Source organism: Bombyx mori, chromosome 1, assembly GCF_030269925.1.
Source record: "Bombyx mori chromosome 1, ASM3026992v2".
NCBI lineage: Eukaryota > Metazoa > Arthropoda > Insecta > Lepidoptera > Bombycidae > Bombyx > Bombyx mori.
In genome coordinates this window covers 18,994,536-19,019,151 of record NC_085107.1, presented here as the reverse complement: position 1 = coordinate 19,019,151, position 24,616 = coordinate 18,994,536, and the positions used below count along the sequence as shown (strand labels likewise).

The window sequence follows — 24,616 nt, the reverse complement described above, 5'->3', positions numbered from 1 at the left end:
GTAAGAAAAACATAATTTTTTTGTAAAAAAAAACCGTGGGGAAAGCACGCCATTATTATTTATTTTTAATTTTTTTGTTGAATTTCATATTTTTCGTTTTCTTTTTTAATTTTTTTTAGATTGAATTGTCGTCGATCCTTAATACGTATACCAAATTTCGAGTTAATCCGACGTTTTGAATGGGGTCAAAATCATGTTCAAAGATTCCTTTACAAACATATATACGTCTGAAGCTAATAAAAGCGTATTAAAAAGGTCCCGATTTTTTTTTTAATCAATCCCGAATCAATTGAACTTGTACTAAAACTATCGCATTCCTTGCGACTTAACAAGAAGTTGTAGGAATTATGTCTACTTAAACGGGGGTCCGCGAAAAACCCGGTAACGAGGTTGAAAAACGACCTGGGTGCTCAGTCGGCTCCGGTTCGATCTTATCCGGTACGATCCGATTATAAGCGCGATACGGCCGTGACTTAATATACTGGGGTTTATCCGGAAAAAACGTAAAAACACATTCAAATGTGTCTGCAAAGCGACTCGTTTAGTGCAAATATATTGTTTATCACTTACCATACCTCTTTTGATTTTTGGTGCATTCTGTCGAATAACTATGCACATCAAAAATAGCTGATTGTAGTCAACATAACTATGCTTACGATTAATTGAACTAAGAATGTGTAGTGACCATAAGCTGTGTCAATACTTTAATTAATTAATGTATTAATTACAGATTTCGGAGTGAGTTTTTGTAGAGGCGTTGCTATTAGAAATGGATACTGGCATATAAGGGTCAAACGATTCAGCATTACACAAAAATAGTTATTAGTAATAAACAAGCGAAAAAAAAGACAGAACAATCTAGAATATTTAAATTATTTCAAATTTTTTACCATATATTCACAGTTGACTGCAGTTTTGTTAGAAAATATGTATTATGTGTTTTCATCTTTCTTTTATTTTTTACTCATTTTTTTGCCCTTTCTACAAACAAATCTGTTTCGATCGATATTATTACATAAATTTAACTTCAAAAAAGTATTTTTTTTTTTAAATGTTTACGGGAGATATTGAAATAAATTTAAATAATCATCCAACTACTGCTTTGTAAAAACTTATTTATTTATTTAAAATCATAATATAAAATCGAATCAGTCCGACTTTGATACTAATAACACATGTTCTCATGTGTGGCTAATTGTTATATTTTAGTGTTTCTATGGTAACCAGTCTTACGCCTGTTTTAGTCTCGAATCCCAGAGAGTTGAAATATAACTGTATATTTAAATCAATGTCGAATCCCATCAAAATGTTGACTGGAAATTTACAAAGATTTTATTACATTTTTTAAATGATGTCCCTTTCGGCTCTTAGATTATGCTATAATTTTTAGTTGTCTTTATTATTTTATTATATATTGTATATTATTTTATTATATGTATATTATTTTATTATATGTATATTATTTATTATTTTATTATGTGTATTTTATTATATGGTATGTTATAGACGTTTCATCTAACACATTCTTCATTTAGCGCAACTGATAACCAACACTGAATCAGCCCTGTGCTAGTCAAGCGGTGATAGCGTGAATGTTTTTCATTGTAATTTTCTTATATGATTTTCGTGCGTAAAAATTAGAGAACAGAATAAATGTGTTTTATCTGTTATTTCTGTTTGTACATAGTTATTCAAAATATATTATTGTTTCGCTCCCGGAAGTGAGGAGGCATTGGAGGTATCTATTTGTGAGACTGTAACCGTTTTAATGTATGAGAATTTTTATGAATAAATATATAATAATAATAATTGAGTACAATGACGAGAACCGAGTGTACGTTTTTAAAGCCTTATAGTTATTTAGGTAAAACGTTCCCTCAAATAATAAAAAAAATCTCTCATTCCAAATTTTAATTGGTGCTTATATTTATTACATAATTATATATGTAGCTATCAGAGAATATAAGACACCTGAATCTCGCTAGCAAAATTTGACAGATGCCTGAATCTCGCTAACGGCAACAACAATAACGTCGGTCTACCAGATAACTTCGCCTTCAAGTGGAAGATCCCTCCATTTGTCGTTACCCAAACATTATCTTTGTCGTTTTTAATTTCCATATTTAAAGTCTAGAGTTTCTTGAATATGTTTATAATCAGAAAACGTTCAGAATTAACGGTCAAGTCACGATCGTTTTAAAGTACCCGTGTCTCAAAATATACGAATCCTGTGCAGTATTATCGTCCTTCAATAATGACCTCAAAAACGCTAAATAATATTATTTGTAATCCTGTCAAATTTTAATGTATTGAGGATTTATAGCTGAAGTGGAGGTTTGAGGCAAACGCTATAATCCACTACTACCCAGATTCCATTTTTACATTGATATATAGACAGTGATGCACCGGGTAATATCTAGTATAGAGTAGTCTATGTATCTAGTATACTAGATATACTATTATATCATTCTTATTTTAAAAGGTTCGCAAATTTATTTTTCAAAACATTTAAATACTATGATAAATACTAAGCTTTTACGATATTATCGATTTCTGTACACAACCCTATATTCAGTCTTAAATTCTACCAAGCACCATAAATAATCGATTAGAATAAATTCTTGATTGCAACAAGGCTTACCCTCTTTACTTAGGTATTTTTTTTTTACTAAAAATAGTGGTTAATCACTTTGAAATAGTCGCCAGGTCGGAAAAATATACGAGATTCCCGCATCTGAGGGTCCCTTCCGTATCACGGTTAACAATTCAACTTATTCAATTTTCATATGCAAATCCTCTGATGTCACTTCCGCATACGTTATCTCTTCTATATTCTGAATTCCATCACAAAAACTGTTTGTTCGTGTTTTATAGCAAAATGTTATAAATGACAAATATTCGTTTGCCTTTCTTAGGGATTGTTGTGTATCTGTGGGTGTTGTTGCTTTTGCCATTAATAACACCGATGCATTAGTCATTTTTTTTTATTGCTTTGATTTGTGGACGAGCTCACAGCCCTGGTGTTAAGTGGTTACTGGAGCCCATAGACATTCACAACGTAAATGCGCCACCCACCTTGAGATACAAGTTCTAAGGTTTCAAGTATAGTTACAACGGCTGCCCCACCCTTCAAACCGAAACGCATTACTGCTTCACAGCAGAAATAGGCAGGGTGGTGGTACCCACCCGCGCGGACTCACAAGAGGTCCTACCACCAGTAACAATGATATGCTATTATGATATGCTAGTCAAATGTGACCCACTTTCCTGGGCGATCTTTGACTTGACTTTGCTCCGATAGCTAGCAAAAGCGTCACGGGATCAATTTTCCTGAAAATTTCATCGGAATCAGACGCACACATCGGCTTTTGTATAAATATATAGATAGATATTTGGTCCGCGTCTGAAGCTGTTTACTGTTAAGAACACTACGTGTTAAGCTTCAAATTCTGGATAAGGCAGTAACTGAGGCTAACCATATATTGATGCAATATACTCTGTAGAGCAAGTCAGTTCCGTATCAACCATCGTGACTTAATAATTAATAATAATATAATTAAGTTGAGCTACTAGCAGCGGGCGCGTTTCAAAATCTTGTCATTTAATTGCGCGTTCACTGTTTGATGCTTCGACAAATGATACGATTAATTTTAACACAGCCTTAATGATCTCTGTTTTGTGTTTGATACTGTGTGTGTCCATTTTGTCACACACACACAGTCTTGATAACTTTGAAAACTTTTAGAATAAGTTCAAAAAAAAAGTAAGCAAACTTACCAATTTTTTTTTGGTTAATTTCTCTGAGAAATTGATTTACACTTACACAGCCCGCCTGATGTTAAGTGGTTACCGGAGCCCATAGACATCTACGACGTAAATGCGCCATCCACCTTGAGATTCTAAGGTCTCAAGTATAGTTACATTGATTAAGTTATGTTTATTAAATACTGACAATGCTATGGTACTTTTACGAATATCTAATGAACTGGCGTATTGGAAACGCAGCACAGTTATAGCTTCAAACAATTTCAGGATTTTTTGTTAGAGCCAAAAAAAGGAGCACACAATAATATAAATTTTATAAAACGTGCGGAGATAGCCTTGATGTCTGTAAAAATGTACTTATTTACAATCTTGCGGAAAAATAACGTCATTTGAGGGTGTCAGTATTGCGTAAATACACTTCAAAGTATTCTATAGAGAATGATGTAAATTCAATAATCTCGAGCCGCCGCTGGTATGAAAACACGAATTACAGTATTGCGGGTGACAGCGACAAAATAAAATAATAACTGACTCAGAGAACAAGCTTTGGTGAAAAATTACCAAATGCTTTGTTGTTTTATAAAATACAGATCAATCAAACTGTTTGTTTATCGAACAGGCATGAATTTTATTTTGTTGACACTGCTATTAACCCTGCCTACAGGAGACCAGGATGGGCTTAGGCAGCTTTGACGAGTATTTTGAAATTTTTCACTACAACGTGTTTCTTAATAGAAATATGAAATGTTGATCTGTGAAAATTTTAAAACTCACGTTCGTGTGATAGAATCGTTTTTCTTTCGAATCATAAAACCCTTACTACTGGACAATCTTTTAACGAGATAATATTTCAGAACATAAGTCCATATTTTTGACACCTGTTGGGTTTTGAATAAATTAAAAAAAAAAAACAATAAATTACTTTTCTTAAATTGTCGCATATTCGACTTTATGTGCCTAGTGTCAAGTTATATTCTTCTTGTTCTTGCTCTAATATGGAGTCTATTCAAGCCTGTCATACGTCATCTCTACAGTACTCCACACTCACACGCCTCTATCGCGTATCCTCTTTCATACGGTTCATCCTAGACTTTTTGGTACGCTTCCCCTTACATTACCGTCTACTTTCATATTAAAGTTCTTTTTGGTCTAGTGTCCAGATAACCTAGTCTCTCTAATGCCAAAATATACTTGTAATCTGATTTGGACTTTATAACGGCTTTGAATTGTCCAATCAGTTAACTTAGTTACTGTGATGAGTAGTAGAGACGGGTAGTAGAGAAGTAATCTTATTTATTCGAAGAAGCCGGAGTTCGTCTAACTCTACCCTTTTCACAGTCGTACAAAACCTTAACGAAACAATATTTGATGTGGTGTAAAGACTCTACAAATAACGATTTAAATAAGCCGCGTGTTAGTGCTTGCGAGATACAATTTTGTTCGAAATACTTTGTCTTTTATCACCTGAAAGTTTAGAGCTTAGTAGCTTTAAAGTCATTTCACCTGCAAGCTGTTTATCCCCAAGGACCGAATTCATTAGTTTATGTGGTCTGGTGAAGCCGTGTATAGCTGCCAGCTGTACGTTTTAAATTTCAAAAACCCCGAGCGCCAATTAAATGTCAGTATCCGAATTAAATTAAATCCGTTTGCTGACACATAATTACTGGTGGTAGGACCTCTTGTGATTACTGGTGGTAGGACCTCTTGTGAGTCCGCACGGGTAGGTACCACCGCCCCGCTTATTTCTGCCGTGAAGCAGTAATGCGTTTCGGTTTGAAGGGTGGGGCAGCCGTTGTGACTATACTGATACCTTAGAACTTATATCTCAAGGTGTGTGGCGCATTTACGTTGTAGATGTCTATGGGCTCCAGTAACCACTTAACACCAGGTGGGCTGTAAGCTCGTCCACACACATAAGCAATAAAAAAAAAGGATGTGACGACTTGTAATCTTACGATAATCAAAATACCTTTTAGAAACAAATAAAGATGGAAATGACTTGTTTTTTTTTTTAATTGCACCGAGAGATGAAATTGTGTGTGCTGTGAATAGTACATGCGATATCAAGTCAATAACGGAACTCATTAATGAAATAACATTAATATTGGATAAGGACACGGAGTTAAAGCATTAATGTATCCATTTGCCATACATGACATAGACGTGATTCAATACTAATAATTACTTAAATACCGGCACGGTTTGATAGGAATACATACAGCGGCGTCTTATCCCTTGGGACGGACAAAGCTATTAACAAAGAAGTGTTTGAGATAATATCGGACCAGAGTTCATATATATTACCTGTAAACGATGTGCTCTTTCCGTGCGCTTCCAGAGATCCGTTTCACGTGTATGTACCATTCGATTTTGAAATTAACAATTCGCTTATCATAACGCTATAAAACTGTAAATAGTGTAACTGTAACTGTAAATAAAACTGTTCCACGCTATGATATTTAAAAAAAACTGTACTTAATGTGTATAAGTAAGTTTGAGTGTAAGATATCTATATATTAATACGTGAAGGAAAAACTTTGTATCACTTTTTACGAAAATTGCGCGGACGGAGGAGTATGAAATTTCTCACACTTATAGAGAATATAGAGAAGGAGTGCAGAATCTTAATATTATTTTAAATTATGCCTAAATATACATTAAATCAATAAAAAAAAACATTACACACACTACCATGTATTTGACGCACACACGCATTCATACTATTTAGGTATTTATTGTCAAACTTTTGTTCTTGACGTCTGTGGTCAAATTGAGAATAGATTAAATATTGTTTGTCTTTATTAATATTTTTCTATAGTATAGTCTTGGCGAAATTTGTGATCAGAGAAGTATAATAGTCTTTGAAAATAGAATCATAATAGTGTACAAACTTATAATTTCAATTCATTATAGTCGAATTTCGACTATCGGGCGACCACTAGCATATATAAGTGTGTATATATAAGTATGTGTATAAGAAGGGTGGGGTAACCGTTGTAACTATACTGAGAACTTACAACTTATATATCTAGGTGGGTGGCACGTTGTAGATGTCCATGGGCTCCAGTAACTACTTAACACCAGGTGGGCTGTGAGCTCGTCCATCCATCTAAGCAATAAAAAAAAACACTTTATTCGTTTAATCGATAGTAATAGTAGTAGTAGGTAGTAAATAAATACATACATGTAAAGGTCATGGAATCCTAGGTGTTGTTACGTGTTAGTTATTACGTGAACACGTACAGGAATCAGGAATATGTTCACATCCAGTACAGAATCTCTGGGTCGCGAACTATGCGAAGGGGAGATATGTGCTACGCGGATAACTCAAGACGGTTCCTTGAAGGTTCTGAAACTGACAGTCGAAGAAATATGCGAATCGCTACCTACCGCATTGCCGTCTGCATGGTCTGAATCCTAATATCATATCACAAGAAAATATAAAGTTTATTTTATTTTATTGTTTTTTAGAGAAACAGCGAAATATACTCAACAATAGCTTTTTCGTTCTCTGCTAAGATAGGTCGACGAGTTCACGACCCACCTGATGTAAAGTGGTCATCAGAGCCCATAAACATCAATAACGTAAGTGCCACAACAAACTGTGAGACATTTCTAAGTCTACACGTCAAACTACTGAACCGATTTAAATGATTTTTTTGTATATCTGTACTTCTGGTCAAAGCCGTGGGAAAGAATAAAGCTCACGGTTTTCCGACTGCCAAGCACGGGTCTTCGTCCTAGTCAAATAGACCTCAACTACTCAAGCGAGGGAAGCTGTGGGGAACTATTTAATAATAAATTTAATTGAAATTTATAAACAAATATTTAATTTCGAAAATTAGAACCTCATAATACAATTCGGAGTTGTAGCCACGGCTGTCGCCGCATCCACGACCCAATTCCAGAATTCACGAGCGAAGAGAATATCTTTGGAGCGTACGTTTGTGGCTTCCTTCTGCGTAACGTCGACCAAGTCAGTTCTAATAATTATTAACTACCGAAATATAAGCGCTAGTTATTTATTCAACAGAGGCGAATATTATGCTTGCAAAAAAAAGCTTTATTTGTGAGCTACTTTATAAAAATCGGTTGTCTGTAAAGTCGTTTTACTGACGATAGTTGAACGTGACAAGGTCATAAGAAAATACTGATGGAATGGTTTCATTTTTTAACTATCGCAATTATCGTTGCTTTAAACAATTGACACCACATTCAATTTTCACTGAACTTCATACTTGACGAAAACATGTAAACGTATTATTGTATAGCAGCTGTCTACGTGGATGCATCGCTCACTCAAGTAGGAGAGAGACAGATGTCGAACGTTGCCGAACGCGGAGGCCGATTGTGCCTCTTTGTCGCTCGTTGCGCGCTCTCGCTTGCACTTCAAGCCTTAAATGGAACACCTAAGTGCGAGGTAACGCCGCACGAGTCATGTTTTTTGGTGCGTCCAGCTGGCTCCATCGAATTATAAGACGTTGTCACGTCAATAACGGCAGAAGTTTTCTTTGCAGGAAACCCAGAATGTTCCCGCCCGATCTTTTATTATTAGGGCTGCGATGACATCTAATTTACAATTAAAGTCTAGCCTTGTATTTCACGAAACATGCGCATACGACGTAACTTCACGTTTCCCTGGGAAAATCAAATACGAACGATAGTTGTAGCAAAAGTTTTAATTATTCATGGGACGACCGTTAGTCGTATTTCGAATTTCGCGATGTGTTCCTGGCACCGTTGAAGTTGTACGTATAGTTTTATAATTATTGCTTCAAAATTCACTCGACGACGTTACTGCAACCTAGAATTTTTTTAGGGCTGTGTCTCCGATATATTTCGCTCGTAACTACCAAAGAAAATGTCATATGTACCAAACACAGACTAAATATTAACAGGTCTTTCGGAAAGAGTTGTTTGATTAAGTAATCTGAAAGTTTAGTCAGAGGCTACTACAACAGTCAGGAATATGATCGCTAGAGTCGTTAACTTCAAAAAAATGTATTCATAGTTCAATAATAAATAAATAAATAATATTTTTATTTCAATTAGCCTTAAAGTTTTCTTTACGTAGTCATGAGTATATCACCGATTCGAAATAGGGTTTCACCACTGAAAAGTAGCAACAAAAGACACGGGACTTATTAGTTTCTTATCCGAATATAGCACATCGCAACTTAGAAAATAGACAAGATATTTTAAAACAGTACATAATTCATAGTCTGACCCTAATAAATACTGTAACGATAAATAAAAACAGTAACATTATAATATTTGAATTTGGAACTTATCGTTCTCATGTGAATCGTAAATAGTCATTATTTGCTTAACTTTCGCGGTAATATTAAGCATTTTTATATTAATATGGAGTTTGTGACAAAGAGAACAGAGTCACTGGACCCATTACACAAACCATATATGAAGCCACATGCAATTTTTCAAACCTCTATTCCCTTGGTATATTATTAGTCGAATATCTTCGTACAGTTCTATTGATATATTTAATGAAACGTCTTTTGTTTGTGATAGAAAAGATTTGGTTGTGCAAGTAGTTTTAGTCCTAATCAGTAGTATTAGTATTAAGCACGATCAAAGCAGGGGAGAAAAGAATTGAATGAGATTTGCACGGTATTTTAAACGTCATTATAATTTGAAGTTGCGATATCATGCCAAAGATTAACAGCGTTGAATGTTACCATGGATAGAGAGTTTCAATCGACAGATTGCCACAAGGTTCAAAGGCTTGTATCAAGATTGTAATATTCAAATGAGGTTCATATATTAAATACACTATTATATGAAGGCATAAACTAACCTATATGGCAGTAATTTGTGTTTCAAGAAATAGAAAAAAACAATATTTTCTATTTAACAAACCCTACTTGATGGTGAGTGGTGAGCGTCGCTCAAGGACATCAGCAATGCAAGGAGTACAACCAAGTCGCTGCCTACCATTGATATTATCCGCAAGATCCGTTTGAAGAAGAACAGGTCATATCATATCAGCGCTCATGAAATACTTTGGAGAGGAGTTCATTCCAGAGGCGATTAGAACATGGCACTAATGATCTCTGGAAATGCATTGTGGATGAAATATAGGATCATCTAAAATAAATCCTCAGAGCACTCCCCATAGAGCATACGGAATATATACTCCGTGCGAAAAGCTAGAAGAAATCTGATCGGCAAACTAGAACCAACTTCAAGTCAAAACATCAAATCTGTCTATAAAATTAACAAAGTGAGCAATAAATTTATTAGAGCCCACGATATTAGCAGATAACATTTTAAAGTAGCAATTTCATTAATAAAAAGTTCAATCTTCATGAAGACAATAAAGCCATTTTATTATTCGTTTCGCGTTTCATACTAACATTGTGAAGTTCGGTCGTAAAACGGATTCTGTAATGGGATTCTACACTGAAAACGATTAACTAAACATCTTTAGACTTATTCATGAAACCATAAGGTTTTACTCGCAATACCTTCTTGAGATATTTCGGATTTATATTGCACAACTGAAAGCTAACCACAGGAGGTTCGACTCCCACATACCCCACCGTGTGGGTGGGGATCCGGAGAATTTATCCTGTGGAAAAAAAAAAAAAAAAAAAACGCTCCGCGGTGTCTATAAGTCTCTTTAACGGTATATAAAGTACATGTGTTGAAAATATTCGCACGGCATCTATCTTCGATTATACTATCAAGAAAATCTTCCCTGAACTTTTTTTTTATTGCTTAGATGGGTGGTCGAGCTCACAGTCCACCTGGTGTTAGTGGTTACTGGAGTCCATAGACATCTACAACGTAAATGCGCTACCCACCTTGAGATACGTTCTAAGGTCTCAGTAGTTACAACGGCTGCCCCACCCTTCAAACCGAAACGCATTACTGCTTCACGGCAGAAATAGGCAGGGTGGCGGTACCTACCCGCGCGAACTCACAACAGGTCCTACCACCAGTAAACTGTATCGTGTTGCGTAATAATCAACGCATTGGGGACAAATCTGTTTATATATATTGTTTTGTAAACAGACGCTTTATTACGAGTAGTTAAGTCTTATTTTGAGTTATTCGCGTGTCACCTACCTAACCGCGATAAGCCATACAAACATTAATTACACGAAGTTTCAACTCAAACGGATAAACGACGTGCGGACATTAACAAACAAACAAACAAACAAACCAAGCTATTCAGCTCAGTTTTGTAATGGGAATAACAATTAAAATTTGTAATTTACTTTGTTAAAGTCATAACTAAAGATGGCGTGGTACGTGATTACTGTTATGGAGGACAATCCCAGGAGCCTCGATGTCTCATTGTCAAAGACCTCATGGTTACTTAGACAATGATGAGGCCTCTTGTAGAGTTAGAGTTTAAATAAAAGGGTCGAAATAAAAATATTTCATCCGTCAATTCATTACAAAAAAAGATTTTTCTCTATACCTACTTATGTTATTTTTATTTCGTTCGACACTTTAAAATTTTAAGCGTGTTTTTATTTTGTTAAATAATTTCAATAATTATTTGGTAGTTAAATTTCATCTAATCGTTTAAAAAAAAAATGTATTAAACAATACGAATTAAATATAATAGCAGAGTACGAAGTCGTCAATAAAACCATCAGACAGCAATTTCCATTGAAAATGAATTCCGCAAATTAACAATACCAATTAAGAGGTGAAATTTTAATCCGACCCCAATCATTTTCCATTTCCCCCTGAGGCGCGCACTGCACACGAGTCATTCCTGTTGCCGAAGCTGACTTATCAAAAGAGTTGCGTACAATTCTTTTAACTAGAGGTCCCGCAGTAGTCGAAATTCGACTATAATTAATTGGAATTGTAAGTTTGTACACTATTATGATTGTATTTTATACTTCTATAATCACAAATTTCGCCAAGACTACAACTATAAAAATATTAACAAAGACAAACAATATTTAATCTATTCTCAATTTGACAACAGACGTCAAGAACAAAAGTTTGACAATAAATAGTATGCATGCATGTGTGCGTCAAGTACATGGTATGTAGTATGTGTGTAATGTTTTCTTTATTGATTTAAAGTATCTTTTATGCATTATTTTCAAAAAATATTAGCATTGTGCACTTCTTCTCTACATTCTCTATAAGTGTGGAAAATTTCGTACTCCTCCGTCCGCGCAATTTTCGTAAAAAGGGATACAAAGTTTTTGCTTCACGTATTAATATATAGATACACTTCTATATTAGTTTCGTTAGAGGTAAGTACGAGTATTCTATGTACCCCTACGGGAATGGGCCCAACTGTTTTCGGTATCAAGAAATTTAAGAGGTTTGTTTTAAACTTTACGAAAAGGTCAGCATTAACTTTATGGTTGCTTTATTAAGGGGTATTATTTAAGGTCTATTCTACCCTTCGTATCTTTAAATACGCTTCAGCCGGATTAGTTTGTTTGTAATGATCGTTGTGAGTGCACAATACACGATCGATAATTTCACGACTTTATTAAATTTTCAAGTCCACTTTTATTACCAGATGCTATTCTATTTTTAAAAAAAGATCTATTCACTGCCTAAGAATTATTTATATTAATTTAATTAGGTTTCGCACATTAGTGGTGTGGATTGGGAGAGGCCTATGTCCAGCAGTGGACGACTGTGGGCTGTTGATGATGATGATGATGATGAATTAGGTTTACACATTGTGTTTTTATATCCAAACATGAATATTTTAGAAGATTCAGTTTCATTGTTTTATTTATTAAAACGTTAAATTAAATCAATTTTGTGATTATACTTCAGTTTGGGCGACTATATAATATTGTAATTTACTGATTGAACTCAGATATGTTTCCATTTATCTTTTTAATAGCATATATGCAAACATGTTGTTGACAATAATTATTAAGATATTCATTTTCCCTGAAATTCGCAAGTAAGTATATAAAGGATATACAAATTCAAATATAAAAAGTATATAAAAAAAATATATTATTTTTTGTACGTTATTACAAAGTTAAGTCTTACGCTACACAGACTGTTATTAGTAATACACACGTATTACTAATAAAAATCTTACGTTACGGACGTTTTTTCCCGGTTAGGGTACCCCTCCGCATCGTCCCATATGGAACTTCGTTCAAAAAAAAAAACGATTTCACATGTAACAAGATCTAAATACCATACAATACGCTAAGCGATCGGCATCGTGCCGTTCTGCCTGCCGCAGATAAATAGCGAGTTAATAATGTTTGCTTTTCGTTCCACCTGTTGATAAGCGGAAACGGACTCTCGCATACGTCCACAGCGTTAGGGCTACAGGTCGTTCACAATGAATATCCACCCACGTACTATCTCCGAGAAACATACCGGAATATTAAGAGCATTTTTTACTGAGAGAGCTTCGTATCAAAACTAAGCTTTCAGACATATTGCTCGTAAAGAGGGGCACAATCCAGAACAGCTGATGGTGACAGGAAAGGTAGATGGCAAACGTCCCAGAGGACGCAGTCCCACGAGATGGTCGGACTAAATACGATCTTCTCTAAGCATCAACTTCCACAATGTCCTTCATGAAGCTAACGATCGTAGCAGATGGAGGGAAATCGTACGGGCGAAACTGATGCAGCGGGGGAGTCACGATCCTCAGTAATGAGGAAAACGACGCGAGGAGGAGGAAGAGCATTTTAAACGGAAAGTTTATTTTCAAGGAACATGGATGTGTGATGCGTAGAGAGAAGATGTATGTGACTAGGAGATGTATGGAAATGATAGTGCAAGGCAGAGGGGGAAGAGGTCGACCAAAAAAGACATGGATGAAGTGTGAGTGGAATGACGATATGAGAGAGAGAGAGGAGTGAGTGTTGAGATGACGGCTGATAGAAGAGAATGGAAGAGAAAAATTAGCTGTGCCGACCCCTAGTGGGATAAGGTGGAGAAAAAGAAGAGAGTTTATTTTCAAGGAAACAAATTTAAATATTTATTTTCCAATTTCTGCCGTGAAATAATCATGTTTCTTTTGTTTTCAGAGACAATTATTGTATTCTACAGCTGAGCCAATCTCAAGTGCCACGCCATTCGCGATATTCCTACTTAACACCGAGCGGGTAGTCAGCTTGTTTAAGCGTTAAAAAAGCAATGAAAACGATAATGGTCGTGATGGCTGTTTTTGTATAGCTGACGAAAATTCTCTACCGATACTTTAGCCCTAGACATTAGAGGAACAAGGTCGGATAATCCAAATTCTAAATGTTTTAATTGTAATGAATTTGGTCGACCAATATCATGGATATATGGATATATGAGTCAGTATTTACGCGTCCATATATAGATTAGATTTAGATTTTTTTTTAGCAAATTGCATAATAAATATAGTTTATAATTCTAGAAAATAAAATTTAAATGGATAAAGAAATTACATAAGTAATTACGTATAGAAGATGGGTCTTTAAAAAAAGTAGGTCAACATAATAATGTACCAAAAATTCTATACCACACCGCTTACGTTAACGGTAAGTAAAAATAAAAATACCTGATTTTGCCCGTAATTTAATTTCCGCGCCACGGAAACTCCAGAGACGTGTTCGATTATAAAATAAAACTCCGAACCGCGCCATCGGAAAATATTACGTTAGCTTGTAAAAATATGAGGCGAACCTGATGATGAAATTATGGACTGCTATTCCACTTTTAATTAAAGAGCCAATTTTTGGAATAGATAAAACACGAGTTTTTTTTTCATTCTTTACCTGACCTCAATAGGTACCACGACGCTATCATCCCTAGCCTAGGCACATTATCTTATCTTATATCTTTAAACGAGCAATTCTTGTATATAAATATATATAATCTGAATCTCAGAAAAGCTCCAACGATTTTCATAAAATTTAATATACAGGCGATTTGGGGGGCGATAAATCGATCTAGCTACGATTTATTTTCAGAAAATGTTGTTTTATTCGTGTTTTCAATAATCAACTTTATCGATAATTTTGATTTTTTTCTTTAAATAACCAGTTCATATTTTTTTATTATTCTGTCGGTAAGATCGAAAAATATTATTCATATTTCATAATTTTATCAATATGTAATTCGTAGGTATTTAAATATAATTTCTAAAAAAAACAATTTATCAAAAAAAAAAACAAGCAAAGATCGGTCATCCAGGTATAATAAATAATGCGTTTAAGATGATGTTGTCACTGCCGCCCTTTTGTAGTGCATCCACAATGTTTGGCAATAATGAGGAAGAGAAGTGCATCGGTATTGCGTTGGGTGCATGACAATGGCAACGGTCTTCTGAACATCGTATCGAGAGACTGCTAATTAATAGCCTTTGCAGCGGGCACTTGGAAGGAAAACATTTTAATGGATAGTCTGATAGTTATAGTTATAGGTTATAGATATTGTAGGCAGCGGCTTGGCTCTACTCCTGGTATTGCTGAAGTCCATGGGCGACGGTAGCCACTGATTATCAGGTGGGCCGTATGCTCGTCTGCCTACATAGGACAATAAAAAAAGTGTTAGGTTTTAAAATTACTAACATAGATTATAATTAATACTTACTAACAAAACGTATAATTTCTTAAAAAAATAAAAATAAATTACCTTCCCCCAATTTTTAAGAAAATTAAATAGAAAAAAAAAGATGTTTGCAGTGCACACACGATGGCTATGGAACCTTTAAGAGTATTTCTATATCGTTGCTTCCCAATTATTATAGATTTACATGTTTTTTTTTCTTTTTGGTGAAACTTTTTCATTCTATCATGTTTCAAATCGCAACGGTGCAAAATAAGTTTTCATTACAATAATGTGGATATATTCGTATTATTACATAGGCAATTGATGGAAATCATAGAATCTTAAAAATAAATAGCTGATTAAATATTACGGGAAGATTTGCCAATACTTAATAGGTTTAATTTTTTGTCACCCGACACTACTGGGTTGTTAATCTGTGTTTAAAATTTAAATACCGAATTTATTATTAATTCGAAGAAAGAAGTTTCATCGCGAAATTAAACTGACGTAACGGTTCACTTCTGAATTCAGAATGTTTCTCATTGTAAGTCTCATGCCAGTTTATTTCTTAATTAAAATTTAAGTGATCTCTCGTATAGCGTGCACTGGAACTAAACGAAATTACGAACGCTATTAAAATGTTAATTTTTTTATTTAAACTTGAATCGTCCCGTTTATGTTTTTCGGTTGAAAACGATAATAGCTGACTATTACTTATTTGTAAGCCTAGTAATTTTAATGAAGAAATATTATTATTATATGTATACAAAGATGGATAACGTTGTAATACTGATGAAATATTGAAATTATAACGCTCGGACTCAAATTTCAGTTCCTTTATGAAACAACTGCCTCTTCGAAATCGGCAGAAATAAGCAAAACCTTTGGAATGCCTTATGTCATCATTTAATTTATTTCTTATTGAATAAAAAAATAATTGTACAAAATTGGTTCTTAAAAATTAAATGTTTTTTTACGTTGGTTAAAAATGTTTATTTAATTACGCACGCGAATGTACGCCTATCATTTCTTCAAAGCAAAACGTTCTGAAAACATCATTATTTTAACTCAGACATATTTACGTTACTTGCGAATCTCGATAATTAAAATTTAACATGTTGTGTTATACATATGTTTATGACATCAAAATCTTAGTTCGATTGATGCGAACCTTCGAACTGAACGTAAAAAGGATGCGAGTGCAACTTGGTGCACGTGAAAGAAGTGAAACTTCTGTTGCGGTGTGTAGAATTGTGGTTTTCTTAATTTTTTCCAATTTCATACTGTGATCTTCTATGAAGTCAAGAGGTATAAACAAACACGCGCATGCACAAACACGGAGACAGAGACAGAGGAAGAGAAAATAGTACTAGCTCGCTTTGTCCGTTCCCTCTCTCTACGGTCGAGTGGTTCGCGAGACGCTCTGTCTATTTTCTCACTCTCACATTTCCTAAGTTGTACCTTTTCTCTCTGGCCATAACGTTTCTGTCGCGAGTTTAAATTTTACTCTCAACGCGCCTAAAGAAGTTTCACTTCAATAAACAGTACCACGGTATCTATGATTGAGGGTACAATATCTCGTGCTCTAAGTGAAGTTATAATCGTTATAAAAATAAATGACACGCGTTTTATTTATCTGTAAAGATATGACGAGTCCAAACCTCCTGCTATTCATCTAAGAAATAAAGTAATAATTATAATAATATTAATACGTGAAGCAAAAACTTTGTATCCCTTTTTACGAAAATTGCGCGGACGGAGGAGTATGAAATTTCCCACACTTATAGAGAATATAGAGAAGAAGTGCACAGCGCTAATATTTTTTCAAAATAATGCTTAAAAGATACATTAAATCAATAAAGAAAACATTACACACACTACATACCATGTGTTTGACGCACACACGCATTCATACCATTTATTGTCAAACTTTTGTTCTTGACGTCTGCGGTCAAATTGAGATAAGATTAAATATTTTTGTTCTTTATTAATATTTTTTTATAGTGTAGCCTTGGCGAAATTTGTGATAATAGAAGTATAAAATATAATCATAATAGTGTACAAACTTACAATTCCAATTAATTATAGTCGAATTTCGACTATTGCGGGACCTCTAGTTATAATATAAAGAGTTGATACATCATGAAATGTTTACAAGCCCACTATAAAATCTGACTATAATTCAACTGTATCTCGCATTAATTTCGTCTCTTTCGATCGTATTTTAAATTGCCAATGTAAAGGATAGAATGCGATGTAGTTGTACATAGACAACATTAGTTAGCTACTACTTGTCAGGCATTCCGGTTCGGAGGGCGTCAAGGCCATCATAGAACATAATTGAGGCTTAGACCTTAACTCTCAAGAGGGATTCGTGTCGTGAGGTCTACAGAGTCATATCTTGTGTAATAAGACGCTCCAAAAGTTTGAGTCCTCCTCCTCTCTAAGTCTCAATCCTCATGCCTGAGGGTCGTGACCATCTCCTCCCATTATCTTTATCTGGATGATGTTTCGCCATCTTCCTCTATTCCCGGCGGTGTGTATGGCATAAATTAAATTAGCAAATTCGATTAATTAGTTGAGAGATATTTTTCAGCGGATATTAAAAGACTCGGCGTTGGAAACATAAAGTTGAAGCTATTTTTTTTAAATCTATTTTATTGATATTAATTTGGAATTTTTCATTTCTTGGGGTCATCGTATTTTTTGGCTATATTGTTAACAGTAATCATGAAGAATGCCTTTGCGAAAAATGATGGCCAGCCTCTATTTAATATACTAAATGTAAATTTTATTATTGTATTACGCTTATTATCTATACTAATATTATAAGGAGGAAAGATTTGTTTGTTTGTTTGTTTCGAATAGGCTCCGAAACTACTGGACCGATTTGAAAAATTCTTTTTCCATTAGACGCCGACATTGTCCCTGATGAACATAGGCTACTTTTTTAATTTTTTTTTTTTTTATGGTTTCATGTGTGTTTTAATGTTTCCGAAGCGAAGCGAGGGCGGGTCGCTAGTTCTTTATATTTACCGAGCTTACTTAGCTTTATGTGAATGTGCATGAATTTAGTTTTAGTATAACTTCCATTGTGTTAATATGTATATATGGGCGCAAACGCCACTGTTGGCAATAATTAACATAATAATATATATTTTAGTTTATTCTATGTTAATATTTATTTATTATTAGCAACTAAACTGTTATTCTACCATATTTAATAATTAGCAGACACTGTTTTGATGTGAAAATGTTCAGAATATGTTTAATGTTTATATTATTGTTTAAAAACACAAATGACTAAAATGATTAAATATGAATAAAGCATAAATATTAATAATAATTTATATTACAATTAACAGTACTAATAATTTAATTAAGTATTGTAATTGTTATGCAATGATGTTGTTGGCGCCATCTATTATTAGGCTGGATAATAACAATGTTAGTTAATATTACTTAAAAGTAATTCATGTAAAATAAATTAAATGTGAGTCATGTAAAATCACTAAAATATGTATTTTGAATATTAAGCTATGTTTTGTGAATTGTTTCGCAGTAATTACATTTGTTTGTATAAAAGAAGTTGTAGTTGCTAACCAACACAAAATGGCTAATTGTGTAAAAACCACTGAATAACTCAGGCGTAGCTTTTTGTTGTAAACAAGTTATGTTAAAGTTTTATAGAATTGTATTGTATTTTCATTGTAAAAGAACTTATGTGTGTAAATCCTGGCTTAACGCCGACATATACGATTGACATGTGATGTTGCCATGTTATCAAAGCTAATCTAGCGTGTTGGTAAAGCACAACTCTACTGAAATCGGAAAGCGGCTTTATTCTGGATTGTGGATATAATCGGCATGACGGTGGCGATCCATGCAGGCTCAGTCCGAGCTACCAGTAGGAAAGCTTGTTGAAACTTAGAGTTCAACGTGAGCTTCGCGGCCGATCGATTTTCATACAAAATAAATACGTTATTTTGGAATAAAATCTGAGAACGCATCGGTTTCTTCGGTATACACAATTAACAAATCTACAGGGTGATTCTTTTTCATTTGAACTATAGTGTTTTGAATCTGATAAACAGTAAAATTAAAATTATTTACGAAATTATTTTGTTTTAATATAGCTTTCATGTATTCACACATGTATTTCATGTAATCACACTGGGAATCACACTCGATTTGTGAGATCCATGTTTCAATTGTATTCTATAAGGGCTAGTCCATCACTCGAATATACTTTTTTTTTATTGCCTTTGTAGGCAGACGAGCATACGGCCCACCTGATGGTGAGTGGTTACCGTCGCCCATGGACTTCAGCAATGCCAGGGGCAGAGCCAAGCCGCTGCCTACCGCTAAACCTATAAGCTACCCTTGCGAGTTTGCGTTACGTCCTGTCCACCAGTAAAAACATTCGGACATCGTTTAAAGAATCGTTTTAATTTGATTTAAATCAATGTCCGATCCAAAACTAAGCACCCGGTCTCGTGATTGCGAAGAATGCGGGACTTTTGTTCGAATCCGGAGTCAGAAGAGCCGATTATTAAACGCCTCAGCTGAATCTCTTTATTGTGTTATTGTTGGGACCGATCCAATAGGAACTTAAGATCGGTTTGGATCTTCGACGATGTTAACGATTTTTAATGACTCCTTATTTGTGATTGACGGGTGATAAGTCTCTTTTGATGATATAAAGGAGGTGTGAGCCTGAGACAGTCAGTGGGGTAAACGTTAACGTGAACGTTCAACGTTAACGTGGGGTAGGAAAACTTTTAGCCCAGGACTGTTTTTTTTTTTACAAGGATTTCGTTTAGTTCTAAGTTATATTTGAACATATTTTGTAAGTCTATTTTCAAAAACATGTATTATATGGTTTTACGTTGTAATAATGGTTTTTCATACAATTATGTTTTAGCAGTCGGTTTTCTCTTAAGTAAGGAAAAAATACTAAAATTATTATTCAAATATAAATGTCGGTAATTTTAGTTTTTTGATTTGATTAATTATATCCTAAACTTCAATAACTATTATTATCTTTTTAGTCCTGAAATTGTGATATTGTATCATAAAATTGACATCTATAAAGATTATTATTGAAAAAAAAAAAAGTTATGCTATGGCTATCTTCGTTTGTCGAAAACAGTAATAAAAATTATGATAAAATTACCGTTCGAGGGATAATTTAGTAATACCGCGCACTTTAATAAAGTATATTAATGGTCACGGAGTATGTTTGAAAATCAATTATGAAATCGTATAATAATAACTGAAATTAGAGGTTCGTTTCATTTAATAATGTGTATAATCTGCATTTTCAGAATTCAACAAAAAATCTTTTTTTTTTTTATAATTATTAAAATGAATTTTATAGATGTTTACTGATGGTAGGACCTCTTGTGAGTCCGCGCGGGTGGGTACCACGACCCTGCTTATTTCTGCCGTGAAGCAGTAATGCGTTTCGGTTTGAATTCGGTAGGGCAGTCGTTGTAACTATACTTGAGACCTTAGAACTTATATCTCAAGGTGGGTGGCGCATTTACTTGTTTAGTAGTTGTAGATGTCTATGGGCTCCAGTAACCACTGAACACCAGGTGGGCTGTGAGCTCGTCCACCCATCTAAGCAAAAAAAAAAATGTTTCGGTATCTTTATAATAATATAAGGTCATTCCGAATAAGAATATTCTCTACGACAATTCTTAGAAACTTTCAAATTTTAATGTTCCCCACTTATCTCAGCGTCACAGCATCCCTTCTTGACGTTCGAAACAATGATACTATAACGGCCTGTTTAGCTCTCTGAATCGTCTTCGGCCAAATTATGAAAATGCTTACTCGAATTCAGAATAAATCTATTATATATTTTTTAAACTGTATGATCTTGTATTTTAATGATCCAATGTCTGATAATCTACGTTTTATTTTCCATCATACACAATGTGTTATGTCTCATTGAAATATAGTAGCGTACTCGATAAAAATACAACAACTAGCCTGACGCGAATAGAGTTAAGTCTAATGCTGTCGCAATGAATTTCTTTTCTTAATAACAGGTTCTTAGGGTACCAAATACAATTGCTCAACATCTGTCAGAACGATTTTTCGCTTAAACAGTTTATTCATCTAAATATTGTAAACAAATAAATGAGCCGTTGTACTATAATGAAAACTCTTATCGACAAATTGAGTATATTAGTGTGATGGCGATTTACCTCCTATCCGTAAAGATTGCAATCGATGATAATGACGTTATTGCTATCAGAAACGAATCAAACGAATATCAACCGTTCGGAGTAAGTGATTCGATTTAAAATCGGCCCAAGACATTCGTAACGAAATGAATATTACAGAAGTGCGAGAGAAGACTTAATGACGATCGACCCAGAGCATCCGTCCGCACCTCGCGTTAGATATGAAGCTATAATTTTTAATTTCGTGAATCATTTCCAATAGACTCGTACGACTACAGAAATAAAAAAAATCTAAATTGCGGAAAGCGACTATCAGTCACAAATAAAAAAAAAACTAAAGTGGAAACAAAACTATATGTTTATTTTTAATTATAAAGGACATTTTAAAATATAGGTTAAATTATGACGTTGGGGTCTATCTTCGCTTTAATGGCGCATTTAGTGACATTAATATTTGTAGATGGTGCTACCCATCGAAATCTTGGCGGACTTTCAAATACTACCGCAAACTATATTTAATAATACAAATCGTTTATATCGCTTGGATTGAAGGCGCGGATAATGATGCGAGAAAATTGACGCGATCTATGAAGTATAGCAGGATCCGTACCTGCCGACGACAACAATACACTGTCAGTACTGTACCAAGATTTCCAGCCGACCTTTCATATCCACTTCCGCAGATATATTCTGTTTTGAAGTCGCAGAAGCTAATATAAGGGAAACGGAGCGCGATGTTCCGGACCGATTACCATTTATATAACTTTAGAACCATCCGGCGGTTGACATTTAAATACGCAGATCCGCGGTGACGGATCCAAACTCTTTGCCTCTGCTTTGTCATTTAAAAATAATAATAATTAAGCATTCGAAAAACACGTTAGAGGTGTTAGAAAGTGACCATCCCGGCTACCGACTTCTGCGCGACATCTTTAAAAGTTTTGATCCTCCAAGAACTAGAAGAACCTAACCTGACCGAAAGTTTAGTGGGCCGGTGTCGGCGTCGGTCTCATGGTAGTCGGTGGCACATGGCGGGTTGTTGGTGCATCGGACGCGCGGGAACCAGCATCGGATCGCGGCGCGGTCGAGTCCGCACTCCGCGCTCGCATCGGGCGGCGCCGACAGTTGGCGACTGGTGCCGAGCGACCGCGTCGGCGGTAACACGCTACTGCGGCACGCGCCCGACCCGCGCCTGCCCCGCGCCACTCGACGCATCCCCCGGCCGCACCGCGCCGCGCACCACCCCGCACGCACGCCGCATTCTTGCCTTCAACCCGCCCGCGGCACCCTCGACCAGCTCGGCTTCGCACAAAGAGCCTAGACCGCTCTCGGGCCTCCTACGTCACGTCGGCGATATCGTCCACCGGCCACATGTTACACTGCAGATAACATTAACGCTCGTCCTTGACGTCGATTGTCTTTGTATTTTTAATGCATTGAATGCCTACTTCGAACTGGAACGTTTCATGGTACAATTAAAATGTAATCACACGTTAAACTGTTTTAAAGTCAATTAGCGACGAGTAAATTATACATGAATGCAACGATAATAGGCGGATGCGTGAAAAGTGGAGGCGGCGGCACTGCCTGCCTATTCGAAATACATTTTGCAAGAGCTTAATGGACACATAATATATGAACGTCCCGATTATAAAATGACAACAACAATTTTCACAAACTTTAATTATTTTGAAACGTACAACATAATATGATTATGGTTTAAGAGCAATAATTTATTATTTCAATAACAAAACAGAAACAAACGCACTCTATAAAGTACTTTGTATCCTCTTCACTTCTGAAAGTTGAGAAAACTTGTCTCGATTCGATAACTCGATTAACATTAAGTTTTTGAAAACAATGGAAGCTCCGTGGAGAAGACGCGCATTGAACTAGTCTTTTGCAAAGAAGTTCGTGACTGCATTCATTTCCATACTTCCTGCTTCTAATTTACCGGTATTTTCAAAGCTTTGTTCGCAGAAAACACAGCAGGTGAACTTAACTCTATTGTCTTCTAATGAGTACGAGATTCATTGTGGTTAAGAGGTTTTTATGGATTTCGATGATTCCTAAGGAAGGTGGATCTTCATGATGACCTGGAGCTTGACTCAGTAAGTATATACAGTCAGCATCATTGCGCCACTTTGAAAAAGCGGCAGGACATGAAAATCCTCTTGTCGTGGCCGGCGGGAATGACATGCCCGATCCTGTAGACCGAATGGTAAACAGTCGACGTCGCCCTAAGCACATCATTATCATGATCATCCCGATCCATTAATGGTGCGAAGCACTGCTCTTGCCAGAGCCAATGTTAGCAACACACTCGGTTTGAGCCCGGTGAGCTCGTCAAGGAGAAGCTGAAATAGTCTCTGAAGGCTATCAGCATAGGTAGAAAAAAAAATGGATTTTGATTTACATACCGTCTCGGATAATTATTATTACGAATTGCTTAGTTGTGGATGATTGAGATTAATTATGAAATTTTGTATTTGATAGCAAGGCGTTATGATAACTACCCTGTCGTAGCTGACGTTTACTACAATTCTACCCAGGCTCACGTAGCAACCAACCACCGTCGAGCCAAGCAAAACTAATAAAGATCCAGCTTCGTTTCTAGTTCTAACGCTAGAAGCGGCCGTGGCATTGGTCGCTGTACTGGGCGAACTCGTTGAAGATTGAGCCTCAGTTTATAGCATCAATGTTTTGTGTTTTTCGCCGAATCTTCTCAACAAGTCGCGGTTCCGTTTCGGGGTAGATTCACGCGCAATGTATTTAAGGCCTCACTCAGATGCTTTCAAACAGTTTCCCTCCGCTAAGCTTCGAGGTCGGCTAGCCTTCCTGGTAAAGCTATAAAGGCCCCCGTGGCTCTGGACTAAATGTGTGAGAAGCGACAGAAACTATGTGATGACAATTTATCCAAAGTTCCTATAACCCTTTGACTGCCGTGTAAGTCATCGGAGCTCTACGCGGCGCACTGAACTAATTATGTCAATTTCTGTTATTGAAGCGCCTGGATTGCCTAACTTGCCTTCTTTTGTTTTTAATGTATATTTTAGTCTTTTGGGTCTCTTGGAAATATATTAATTCTCAGTATCTTCGGCTCCGTTTTTCTCAGGGTCTATTATGTACTCCGGCGCCTTAGTATC

The 24,616-nt window shown here is 35.5% G+C and overlaps 1 protein-coding gene across 7 annotated transcripts in view; it reads right to left on the bottom strand.

Moving 5' to 3' along the window:
* Positions 1 to 24,616, bottom strand: part of LOC101745029 (potassium voltage-gated channel protein Shaker) — a 527,752-nt gene that overhangs the window by 186,919 nt on the left and 316,217 nt on the right. The window contains exon 1 of one of the 7 annotated variants that reach the window (XM_062670789.1): positions 22,447 to 22,640. The exons of the other annotated variants lie outside the window; for them this stretch is intronic. The gene's annotated coding sequence lies outside the window, so the exon portion shown is untranslated. Of the gene's footprint in view, positions 1 to 22,446; positions 22,641 to 24,616 lie in introns of those variants that run through there. 7 annotated transcript variants of the gene reach the window in all.